This window comes from Alexandromys fortis, unplaced genomic scaffold (assembly GCF_014885135.2).
Source record: "Alexandromys fortis isolate MF-2015 unplaced genomic scaffold, M_Fortis_MF-2015_v1.1 scaffold_140, whole genome shotgun sequence".
Lineage (NCBI taxonomy): Eukaryota > Metazoa > Chordata > Mammalia > Rodentia > Cricetidae > Alexandromys > Alexandromys fortis.
In genome coordinates this window covers 267,079-277,868 of record NW_026068048.1, presented here as the reverse complement: position 1 = coordinate 277,868, position 10,790 = coordinate 267,079, and the positions used below count along the sequence as shown (strand labels likewise).

Sequence of the window (10,790 nt, the reverse complement as noted above, 5' to 3'; positions counted from 1 at the left end):
CACAATGTTTTCCTGTCTGAAAACGTGAAGGGGTCTGGAGAGATGGGTCAATCTGTGGAGCACTTGCCTTGCAACCATGAGAACCTGAGTTTGACCCCCAGAACCTGTGTGAAAAGCTGGGCACAGTGACATTGAGGAGGCAGGGAAAGGAGATGATGTGGGCTCTCTCAGCAGCCAGTCAAGCCTAACGGGTGAGAGAGGGATCATCCGGCTGCCACTGGCATTTCAAAGTTACAGGCTGTGTTGATTGTGGCAAGGGTCACCTGATGTTACAGCCTTGGCAAAAGAGTTTTGGGGTAACAGTATCACCCCATGGGTTACCTCTTAACTTGAAAGAAGGATGGAGCTCTTGCTTGCCTTAGTGTTCGAGACAGAATCTTGGTGTAGATCTGTGATGTAGCCCAGGTTGGCCTCAGACTCACTCTCCTGTCCCTGACTCCCCAGTGTGAGAATTGCAGGCATGAATCACAACATCTGTCTCAGGGATAGAAACTTCGGTGTGTGTGCGAGTTTCTGTCTGCCTGTGTGCACGTACATACACACATGCAGGTGAATGTAATTTTGTATGCATGTGTGGAGGCCGGATGTCGACACCTTATTTTTGAGACAAGGTCTCTCTCAGTCTCACCTAAGCTCACCTATCCACCTATCTCCACCCCCTCGTCAGTTCCTGACTTTTGTGTGGGTGCTAGAGATCTGAACTCAGGTCCCTGTGCAGGCACAGCAAACACTCTACCCACTGAGCCACTCCCTCTCCCAGCCAAGGACAGAAACCTTTACAATGAAGACACCAAGCTGGCTCCAGCTTCCCCTAATCACCCAGAAGAAGATGGAAAGACACAGTGTTCCCTCCAGCAGGACGCACCAAGGACACAGCGCTGCTTCTGAATTATTCTGGGAAAATTCATGTTTACCCTGAACTTAAGTCAACAAGAAAGAACCAGATGAATCCAAGGGAAACAGTCGATGGAGCGCTACCTTAGACTCTCCTTAAATGTCAGCATCACAAAAGAATAAGCAGAAAGGCTATGGACCATCCCAGATCAGAGAGAAGGAAACGTGACGTTGAACTCCAGCTGTGAGGAGAACTGGATAAATGATCGGGACTGAGTAAGAGCAGAGTACAATGACGTACATGCATGAGATTGTCTACAAAGCCAGGTGTGGTACCCCACACCTCTAATCCCAGAACTCAGGAGGGGAGGCAGGAAGATGAGGGGTTTGGGGGTCACCCTCCACTATGCAGTGAGTTAAAAGTTAGCCATAGCTATGTGTAACCCTATTCAAAAAATATAGATAGATAGATAGATAGATAGATAGATAGATAGATAGATAGATAGATAGATAGATAGATAGATAAAATGAGGGGCTGGAGAGAGGGCTCGGTGGTTAGGAGCACTTGCTGCTTTTGCAGAGGACCCGGGTTCAGTTCCCAGCACTGACATGATGGCCCAAAACCATCTGCAGACGCAATCCCAGAGTATTCAATGCTCCCTTTCAGCCCCCAAGGGCACTAGGCAGGGACATTTATACAGATATGTAAGCAGGCAAAACATTCACACATATAAAATAAATTGTAATATCAAAAATTTAAACCATAACTATATATATATTTTTGAAAATTTGGCCCAGGCAGTGGTGGTGCACACCTTTAATCCCAGCTCTCAGGAGGCAGAGGCAGGTGGATCTCTGTGAGTTCAAGGCCAGCCTGGTCTACAGAGCAAGTTCCAGGACAGGCCCCAAAGTTACAGAGAAACCCTGTCTTGAAAAAAAAAATTTTTTTGCACTAAGATGCCAAAGAAAAGGCTCCCATGCTTCCTGTCTGTCTCTGTGACAGTCCAGATTGAATTGGAGAGTACATGTATATGGAAAAAAATTTAAAAATAGATCCATTGTGTTATAGCTAAATTGACCCAATTCAGATATGCATGACTTTTTACTTTTTTTTTTCTAGACAGGGCTTCTCTGTGTAGCTTTGGAGTCTGCCCTGGAACTAGCTTTTGTAGACCACTTTAGCCTCAAACTCACAGAGATCCACCTGCCTCTGCCTTCCAAGTGCTGGGATTAAAGGCATGTGCCATCACCATCAGACAACTCCTTACTTTTAAAGAGATTTCATTTTTCAGTTTTGCCTGTGTGTGTCCGTACACATGTTTGGGGGACTGCCCATGAAGGCAGAGGCCCTGGATTCCCGGGAGCTGGATTTGCAGGTGGTTGTGAACATCAATGGTGGGAACCAAACCCAGCTCCTCTATAGGAGCACTGTGTGCTCTAAACTCCTTCCCAACTAATCACATTGTTTTCTGAGACAAGGTATTATGTAGTACAGATTGCCTTCTAACTCATTACCTAGCCAAAAATGACCTTGAATTCCCGACTCCCCTGCCACCTCTTCCCATATGCTCAAGTTACAGGCTGAAGCCACCATGAATAGAACCTAAGGCTTTGTCATGCTGGGCAAGTGTCCTACTCCTGAGCGACATTTCCAGCCCTCATCAAATGTTCTGTTGTCACAAGAACATTTGAAATCTATCATCTTAGCCATTTTATTCTTTTTTTTTTTTTTTTTTTTTTTTTTTTTTTTTTTTTTTTTTTTTTTTTTTTTTTTGGTTTTTCGAGACAGGGTTTCTCTGTGGTTTTGGAGCCTGTCCTGGAACTAGCTCTTGTAGACCAGGCTGGTCTCGAACTCACAGAGATCCGCCTGCCTCTGCCTCCCAAGTGCTGGGATTAAAGGTATGCGCCACCACTACCCGGCTAGCCATTTTATTCTTAAATTATAAAATATTGCTATTGGAAGGTGGACTGGAGAGATGGTTCGGCAGTTAAGAGCACTGGCAGAGGACCTGGGTCCAATTCCCAGCACCCACATGGAAGCTCACAACTGTTTATAATTCCAGTTCCAGGGGATCTGATACCTTCATATCAATGTATGTAAAATAAATCTAAATAAATTATTAAAAATATAATTATTGTTTCATGTGATATTTTGTTGGGAGGGCACACATGCAGAAGTCAGAGACATTTGATCAGTTCTTACCTTCAATTGAGGGTTCTGGGGATTGAATTCAAGTTGTCACACTTACAAAACATGAGTTTTTATTGGCAGAGCCCTCTCTGCTCTCCTGGGAACACTGATGTTCATTGTAGCCGGGTGTTGCCAATAGAGTGCCTGAAGCCACTACTTACCCCTCTGAAATTTTGTATCCCCTGAACAATACTCTCCAGTCCCCACCCCCAGCCCAGAATGTTCTCCACCATGATTGCCCACAGTGTCTGTGAATCAAATACAATGTATTTTTAAAGAACAAAGCTATTATTAGTCTAAGTGGGTAAATCTGCAGAAGTAATATGTTAGATAATAGAGTGTCGATGGAATTAGCAATGTTTTAGCTATTCTAAATAGGGGTATTCATGGAGCAGAATGTTCTTGATAAAGAAACATCAAGTGTTTCAGGACTGAAACATTTTGATTCTGTCTTAGTCTTGAGTGGGTTGAAGGAGGTACTATGGCTCTGAATCCCACAAAAGGTGACAGCGGTATTCATTGTCCTACTGATTGAGCTCCCCGGCAAGAGTGATAACTTTCTAAATAATCGATGGGAAAGCATCAACTACATTTTTCTATTAAGATGTCTACCATGCTTTGAACAATGACAGGAGTGTTTCTATTGTTCTGCATCAGCCAGGGCCACCATCACTCAGTGGTTACTGAAAGTTGTTGTATGCCATGCATTGTTACAGGTACTGGGCAAATAGAACACACACAAGCCCTTGTACTCACAGGGTTCTCCCACACTCTAGTGCAAAATGCTCTTCAACCTGGCACTTCTGTCCTCCACAATCTGTGCCCTCACTACCAGGCTGTGGGTAGCATAGAATGCTAGCTGCCTAAGATGTATCTACCTCTACATATTCTTTAGTAGTAGAGGTCTCATTTAATTACAGTGTGCATTTATGACACTTTTCCTGGAGACACGTGATACAAATATCTGTTCATTCCCGGTAGAAAACTGATGATAGGACCAAAGTAAGCTATATCATGGCAGACAAATTTGGTGAGCCAGTGAGTTTATTGGGATGTTTCAACTAAAAGGAAGTTGCCACATAACTGTGCCTGGCTAGAAGGACTTACCAGACTCCCTTGCAGCTAGGACAGCTGTCTCAATTAGAATTTCTATTGTTGTGATAAAACACCATGACCAAAAACAACTTAGAGAGGAAAGAGTTTATTTCAACATACAACTCTCAGGTTGTATGTTCTTCATCACTGAGGGTACCCACCCTTCCCAGATCTGTGCCACTTAGCCATCTTGAGGTGAACACCCTCCTCTTCCCTGGCTTCCTTTAAAGCAGTGGCTCTCAACCTATGAGTCGCGACCCCTGTGCTCGCATATGGGATGTTTACATTACACTTCATAACAGTAGTAAAATTACAATTATGAAGTAGCAATAAAAATAATTTTATGGTTGGGATCACCACAACATGAGGAGCCATACTAATGGGTCACAGCATTAGGAAGGTTGAGAACACCTATTGACTATTGACTATAACTGCCTTCCCCCTAGCTCAGAGTCAATAGAGAAAAAAAAAAAACATTAGATTGAAATCTCTGAATGAACTAAAAGAAACCCTTCCTCCTTGGTTTGTTTCTGTCGAAAATTTGATCACAGACACAACAGAAGTGACAGTGACAAAGAGTCAGAGAATGGGTCCTGTCCCAGGAGCCTGCAAACACAGGATTTGATTTCAGGGTTAGCTGTTGCCACTTGGGGGAGGGGATCTCCTTCCTTCCTTCCTCCCTCCCTCCCTCCCTCCCTCCCTCCCTCCCTCCCTCTCTCCCTTCCTTGCTTCCTTCCTCCACTCAGCACCTATCATAAAATCCTGGAAAATGCAACCTGATTCATAAAGACAGGACGTAGATTGTTGCTTCTAGAGGAAGAGATGCGGCGGTTAAGATGTCAAGACTCATCGATGATCCATGTTAAATGTGTGCAGTCCGTTGATGTAAATCACACGCTGATGCTGCAGTGAGCGCTAGGCTGTGGGACCCAGTTATCCCATTACACACGCAGCTGGCTGCTCTGGGAGAAGCTTTACAGAGCCATTAAACCCACAATCTGGCGACTTAAAGAAACATTAGCCTCTGTCCTCTAGGTGGACTTTAGCCAATCAATTGAGAAGCCTTAACGCAAAGCCAAAGTTTGCCTGAAGTAGGAAAATTTCATCTGTGGCCTCTAGTATGGTTTCTCATATAGGTCAAAAGCCTGTGTTATCCCCCTTCCTCTCCCTCTCCTGGGGGTGAACCAGGGCCTTGAACAGACTAAGCGAGCACTCATCAATGAGGAGCATAGAAGGCTGCCTTTTACTCTTCATGTATTTAACTGATTTGTATTTACTTTTTTGAGACTAGTCTCATGTAGCCCAGGCTGGCCTTGAACTTGCTATGTAGCTGAGGATGATTTTGAATTCCCGATTCTTTTCCTGCCACCCCCAAGTACTAAGATCACAGGTGGGGACAGGGTCTCAGTAAGTTATCCAAGTAGCCTGGAACTCACTCTATGTCCCAAGCAGACTTGAACTTTGGTCCTTGTGCTTCAAGCCCCTGAACTGCCTACTGTGCCCCCCTCCCCCTCCACCACCACCCCTCAATTCATTTTTAAAAACTGTTCCTTTTTTGCCTGGCATAACACTGACTAATATACTGAATAAAGATGTTTTTTAAAACCAATTCATTTTTAAAATGAAGTCTAAAGGCAGCTAGGTGTGGCGGAAAAAAGATCTCAAGTTCAAGTCCAGTCTGGGCTACAAAACAAGATTGTATTTCACAAAGCAAGGAAGGGGCCTAGAGAGATGCCTCAATATCCACAGCACTTGCTCCTCAGCCAGGAGCAAGTTCAGTGCCTGGCACCCATGTCAGGAGCTCACAACCACCTGAAACCCCAGCTCCAGGGGACCTGCTACCCTCTTCTGGCCTCCAAGGGCACACACAAAAGTTAGTATCTACCCACACCAACACATATATAAAAATAAACCTTTAATAAAAGTTTTTTACATTTATTTATTTGTATGCTAGTGTGTGTGTATGTGTGTGTGTGTGTGTGTGTGTGCGTGTGTCAAGATGGAGGTTAAAAAATATCTGTGGCATCAATTCTCTCCTTCCACTGTGTGTTCTGAGGGCCACACTCAGCTCATCAGGCTTAGAGGCAAATGCCTTTGATGATGAATCGTGCTTGTGTCTGCCCATGAATATTTAATTTTCTTTTTAATGGGGAAGAGGACTCGCCAGGAAGTGGTGGTACACACCTTTAATTCCACTCAGGAAGCAGAGGCAAGCTGATCTCTGTAAGTTCGAGGCCAACCTGGTCTACAGAGCTAGTTTTAGGCCAGCCAAAACTACACAGAGAAACCTTGTCTCGAAAAAACCAAAAGAGAGGGCTGGAGAGATAGCTCAGTGGTTAAGAGCATTGTCTGCTCTTCCAAAGGTCCCGAGTTCAATTCCCAGCAACCACATTGTGGCTCACAACCATTTGTAATGAGGTCTGGTGCCCTCTTCTGGTCTGCAAGCATACACACAGACAGAATATTGTATACATAATAATTAAAAAAAAAAAAAAACAGAATAAGAAGAAGCAGGAGGGGCAAGATGGTGAGCTGGAGAGATGGCTCATCAGTTAAGAGCCCTGGCTGCTTTTCCAGAAAAACTTGATTCAATTCCCAAAGCCCACATGGAGCTCACGACTGCCTGTAACTCCAATTCCAGGGCTTCTGACACCCTCATGCAAGCAAAACACCAATGGACATAAATTTTTTTTAATTTTTTAATAAACTAAAAGGAAGCAGAGGATTGTAGGCATGATGGCACAAACCTTTTGTCCCAGCATTCAAGAGGCTGAGACAGGTGGATCTTTGAGTTTGAAAGCAACGTTGTCTACTTAGTTAGTTCCAGGCCAGTCAGTAATAAACAAAGGAAGGAGAGACAAGGAAATGACTTGGTGGGTGAGAGTGCTTTCTGAGCAAGCATGAGGACCTGAGTTCAGATCCCCAGGGCCCATGTAGAGAAAAAGACCGCCAATGATGGACAGGGTGCGCAGTAGTAAAGACAGTACAGTAGCCTGCTGCCTAGCACATCAACATGCTGGGTTCAGCAAGAGACCCTGCACCAAGAAAATAAGGCAGAGACAGGGAGGAGGGTACTTGGCATCGTCCTTTGGACTTGAATGCTCGTGCACATGGGCCCAGGCACCTGCACACTCACACATACACCACACACACACGTAGATGCAAAGGAAATCAGGAAGGAACGATAGCAATTTCTATTTTTTTAAAAGATTTATTTATTGTGTATATAGTATTCTGCCTGCATGCATGCCTGCAGGCCAGAAAAGGGCACCAGATCTCATTTCAGATGGTTGTGAGCCACCATGGTTGGTGGGGATTGAACTCAGGACCTTTAGAAAAACAGGTAGTGCTCTTGACCACTGTGCCATCTCTCCAGCCTGATATCCATTTCTATTACACTCAAACTTTTTTTGTTGTTTTTGTTTGTTTGCTTGTTTGTTTGATTTTCAAGACTGGGTTCCTCTGTGTAGCCTAGTTTCAGTGTAGACCAGGCTTGCCTCAAACTCACAGAAATCTGCCTGCCTCTGCCCCCCAAGTGCTGGGATTAATGGTGTGTATCACCGCCTCCCAGCACAATCAAAATTTAATTACAAGTCAAAGCACCAATGTTAGGCAATTGCTACGTTCTGGGCATGATGTTAGGCCTCGCATGGGCCCCGGTGTGTGTCTCTTGCCGTCCACATTCTAGTCAGGGAGGAATGAATAGAGAAGAAGAACACTACGTGTTCAGGGAGGGCTAGCAGCAAACACCTGTGTCCTGGGATGAGTTGTTCTCCTAAGAGCATGCTGTTCTGAAGCAGGGCTTCCTTGTATGCTTGGCCCCTTCTACATAAAGCTGTTCATCTTTCCATTTCTTTCTTTCTTTTTTCTTTCTTTTTTTGTTTTTTTAAAGATTTATTATTTATTTATTATGTATACAACATTCTGCCGCCATGTATGCCCGCACACCAGAAGAGGGCGCCAGATCTCATTACAGATGGTTGTGAGCCACCATGTGGTTGCTGGGAATTGAACTCAGGACGTCTGGAAGAGCAGGCAGTGCTCTTAACCACTGAGCCATCTCTCCGGCCCTCTTTTTTTTTTTTTTTTTTTTTTTGTTTTTTTTAAACAAGGTTTCTCTGCAGCTTTGCAGCCTGTCCTGGAACTAGCTCTTGTAGACCAGGCTGACCTTGAACTCACAGAGATCTGCCTGCCTCTGCTTCCTGGGTTTGGGATTAAAGGCCTGCGCCACCGCTGCCTGGCTCCTTAGTATTTCTTAATAATCTTATTACTTTCTTCATTTAGCAGACCAGGTGGCCTCTGTGTCCCACAAGTACTCAGAGCACCCAGCTATTTGTACATTCTGTATGGACACAAATAAAAACATGATCCGTACTCTCTCTGTCAGCCGGTCTTCTCTGGCTACAACACAACACTGAAGGCTGGGTACTTGCTAAAGAAAAAGGTTTATTTTGCCTATAGTTCTAGATGCTAAAAGGCCAAGGTTTGGACAATACTATCTATTTGACCCCTTGGTGGTATCGCAACATGGCAAAGAGCAAGTTCCAGGACAGGCTCCAAAGCTACAGAGAAACCCTGTCTCGAAAAACAACAAAACAAAACAACAGAAAAAAAGAAATACCAAGGGGCACACAGAGAAACCCTGTCTCAAAACAGAAACAAAAACAGAAGGAAAGAAAGAAATGAGAGGATGGCTATCAGAGCGCTACCAGCAGAGCAAAGCTCTCTGAGTCAACCCGCAACAGAAAAAGATCCCAAAGGCAGGCGCAGGCGGAGCCAGGCAAGTGGGACGTGCATGGAGGAGGGTGGCCCTGAGGGCAGGGATGGATCCGGGAGTTCGAGAGGACAGCTGTAGGAACCTCGGGCACTTTGTGCACAACCTGAGCTAGTTGGATGGATGAAGACTTCCTTAGCCTCCTGGTCACATCTCTCCCACTCACACGCACACACTCATGCACACATGCACACACACACACTCCCCTTCCACCCCAACTTGTGTGCACTTGGAGCTGGGGAGAGGGCATGAAAACAGTCACCAGGATGGCTTCTGCAGAAAATGTCTAGCCACCCTGTCGCCACCTAAGTCTAGAACGTGCTGGGGTCAGGGACACAGCCAAGACAGCTGCCCCGTTTCGGCCTCTGTGCGTCCCCTCCTCCCACCCAAAGGAACCACAGAGAGCCAGGCGGTGGAAAGGCCAGAATCCTTACTGTGTGGTCAACCACCCTCTTATCTGCCGGTGTCCTCTAGCACCCTCTACTGTCCAGACCGGCTAAGCCTCTAGTCTACAAAGGATAATACACTGGGGTTGGGGGATGGGGGGTGCGAGTGTGTGTGGCAGAGGCAGGCAGATCTCTGAGTTTGAGGCCAGCCAGGTCTACAGAGTGAGTTCTAGGACATCCAGGACTGTATACAGAGAAACCCTGTTGGGGCGGGGGGTGGGGGGCAAAAAAAAAAAAAAAAAAAAAAAAAAAAAAACCGAGGTAGCAGGGATGCCGAACCATGCATAGTAGTGTGGGTCTGTAATTCCAGCCCTCAGAGGGAAGAGAAAGGAGGATTTTGAATTATATAATGAAACCCTTTTTCAAAAAAGGATGGAGGGAGGCCTGGGAAGATGATTCGGTCAGCAAAGTGCTTGCTGCGTAAGTGTGAGGACCTGAGTTAGACCCTCAGGCTCCCACATGGAAAGCCAGGGAGGAGGAGACAGGCAGCGGCCTGGAGCTTGCTGGCCGGCCAGTCTATTTGTCCAGCAGCAGGCCAGCGAGAGGCCCTATCTCAAAAAAAGGAAAGGAAAAGAAAGGCAAAAATCAAGGTTGGTCTCTGAGTGTGTGCATGTGCGCACCAAAAATAAATAAGAATAAACCCGGGGCCAACAAGATGGAGCAGGTAAAAGTAACTAACTTGCAAGCCTGGTGACTTCAGTTCCATCCCAGAACCCACAGAAAGATGGAACGAGAGAACCAACCTCACATAGGACCTCAACATGTGCACCAAGGTCACACACGCCCACACTCACGTGCATAAAAGGACGCACGAACACACACACAATTAAATTACTTCTATGTATTCACGTATATATGGACAGTTGGGGTAGAGGGTAAGGTTGTGCAGGGCCCCTGGAGGCCAGAGGGGGTGTCAAAACTGACGTTACAGGTGGTTGTGATGGGCATGTCTATACTGAACATGTGTTGTTTTTCTTTTCAGTTACTTTTGTGTAACTGTGACAAACATCTAATGGCTGGGGATGGGCTCATGGGTAGAGAGCTTGCCTAGCTGGGAGTGTGGCTCATGGGTAGGCAGCTTGCCTAGCTGGGGATGGATGGGCTCATGGGTAGACAGCTTGCCTAGCATGCACAAAGCCCTGGGTTCCAACCCCAGCGCACTATAAACCAGGTGTGCTGGCACATGCCTGCCTGAGATCCCAGTGCTCTGTGGTCTGGACAGAAAGAGCTGGAGTACAAGGTCATTTGAGGGTTATCTATGAAGGGCTAGTCTCAAAAAAAAAAAAAAAACCCGAGCAAACAAAAAGCTAGCAGAAATAACTCCAGGGAAGAAAGATTCACTTGGGCTCCTAGGCTGATAGGCTTTCAGCCACCCACCCCGTGAAGGAAAAGGCGGAGTGGCTCACCAGACAGTGGGAGCCTGCAGCAACACTGCTCTCACAGAATAAGA

General features: G+C 45.8%; 1 non-coding gene across 1 annotated transcript; it reads left to right on the top strand.

Moving 5' to 3' along the window:
* The first annotated feature begins 1,758 nt into the window (after window positions 1–1,758).
* LOC126486814 (small nucleolar RNA SNORA31) lies at window positions 1,759–1,863 on the top strand. The gene has a single exon (XR_007588200.1). It is a non-coding gene; the product is annotated as a small nucleolar RNA SNORA31 (small nucleolar RNA).
* Window positions 1,864–10,790: the final 8,927 nt, after the last annotated feature.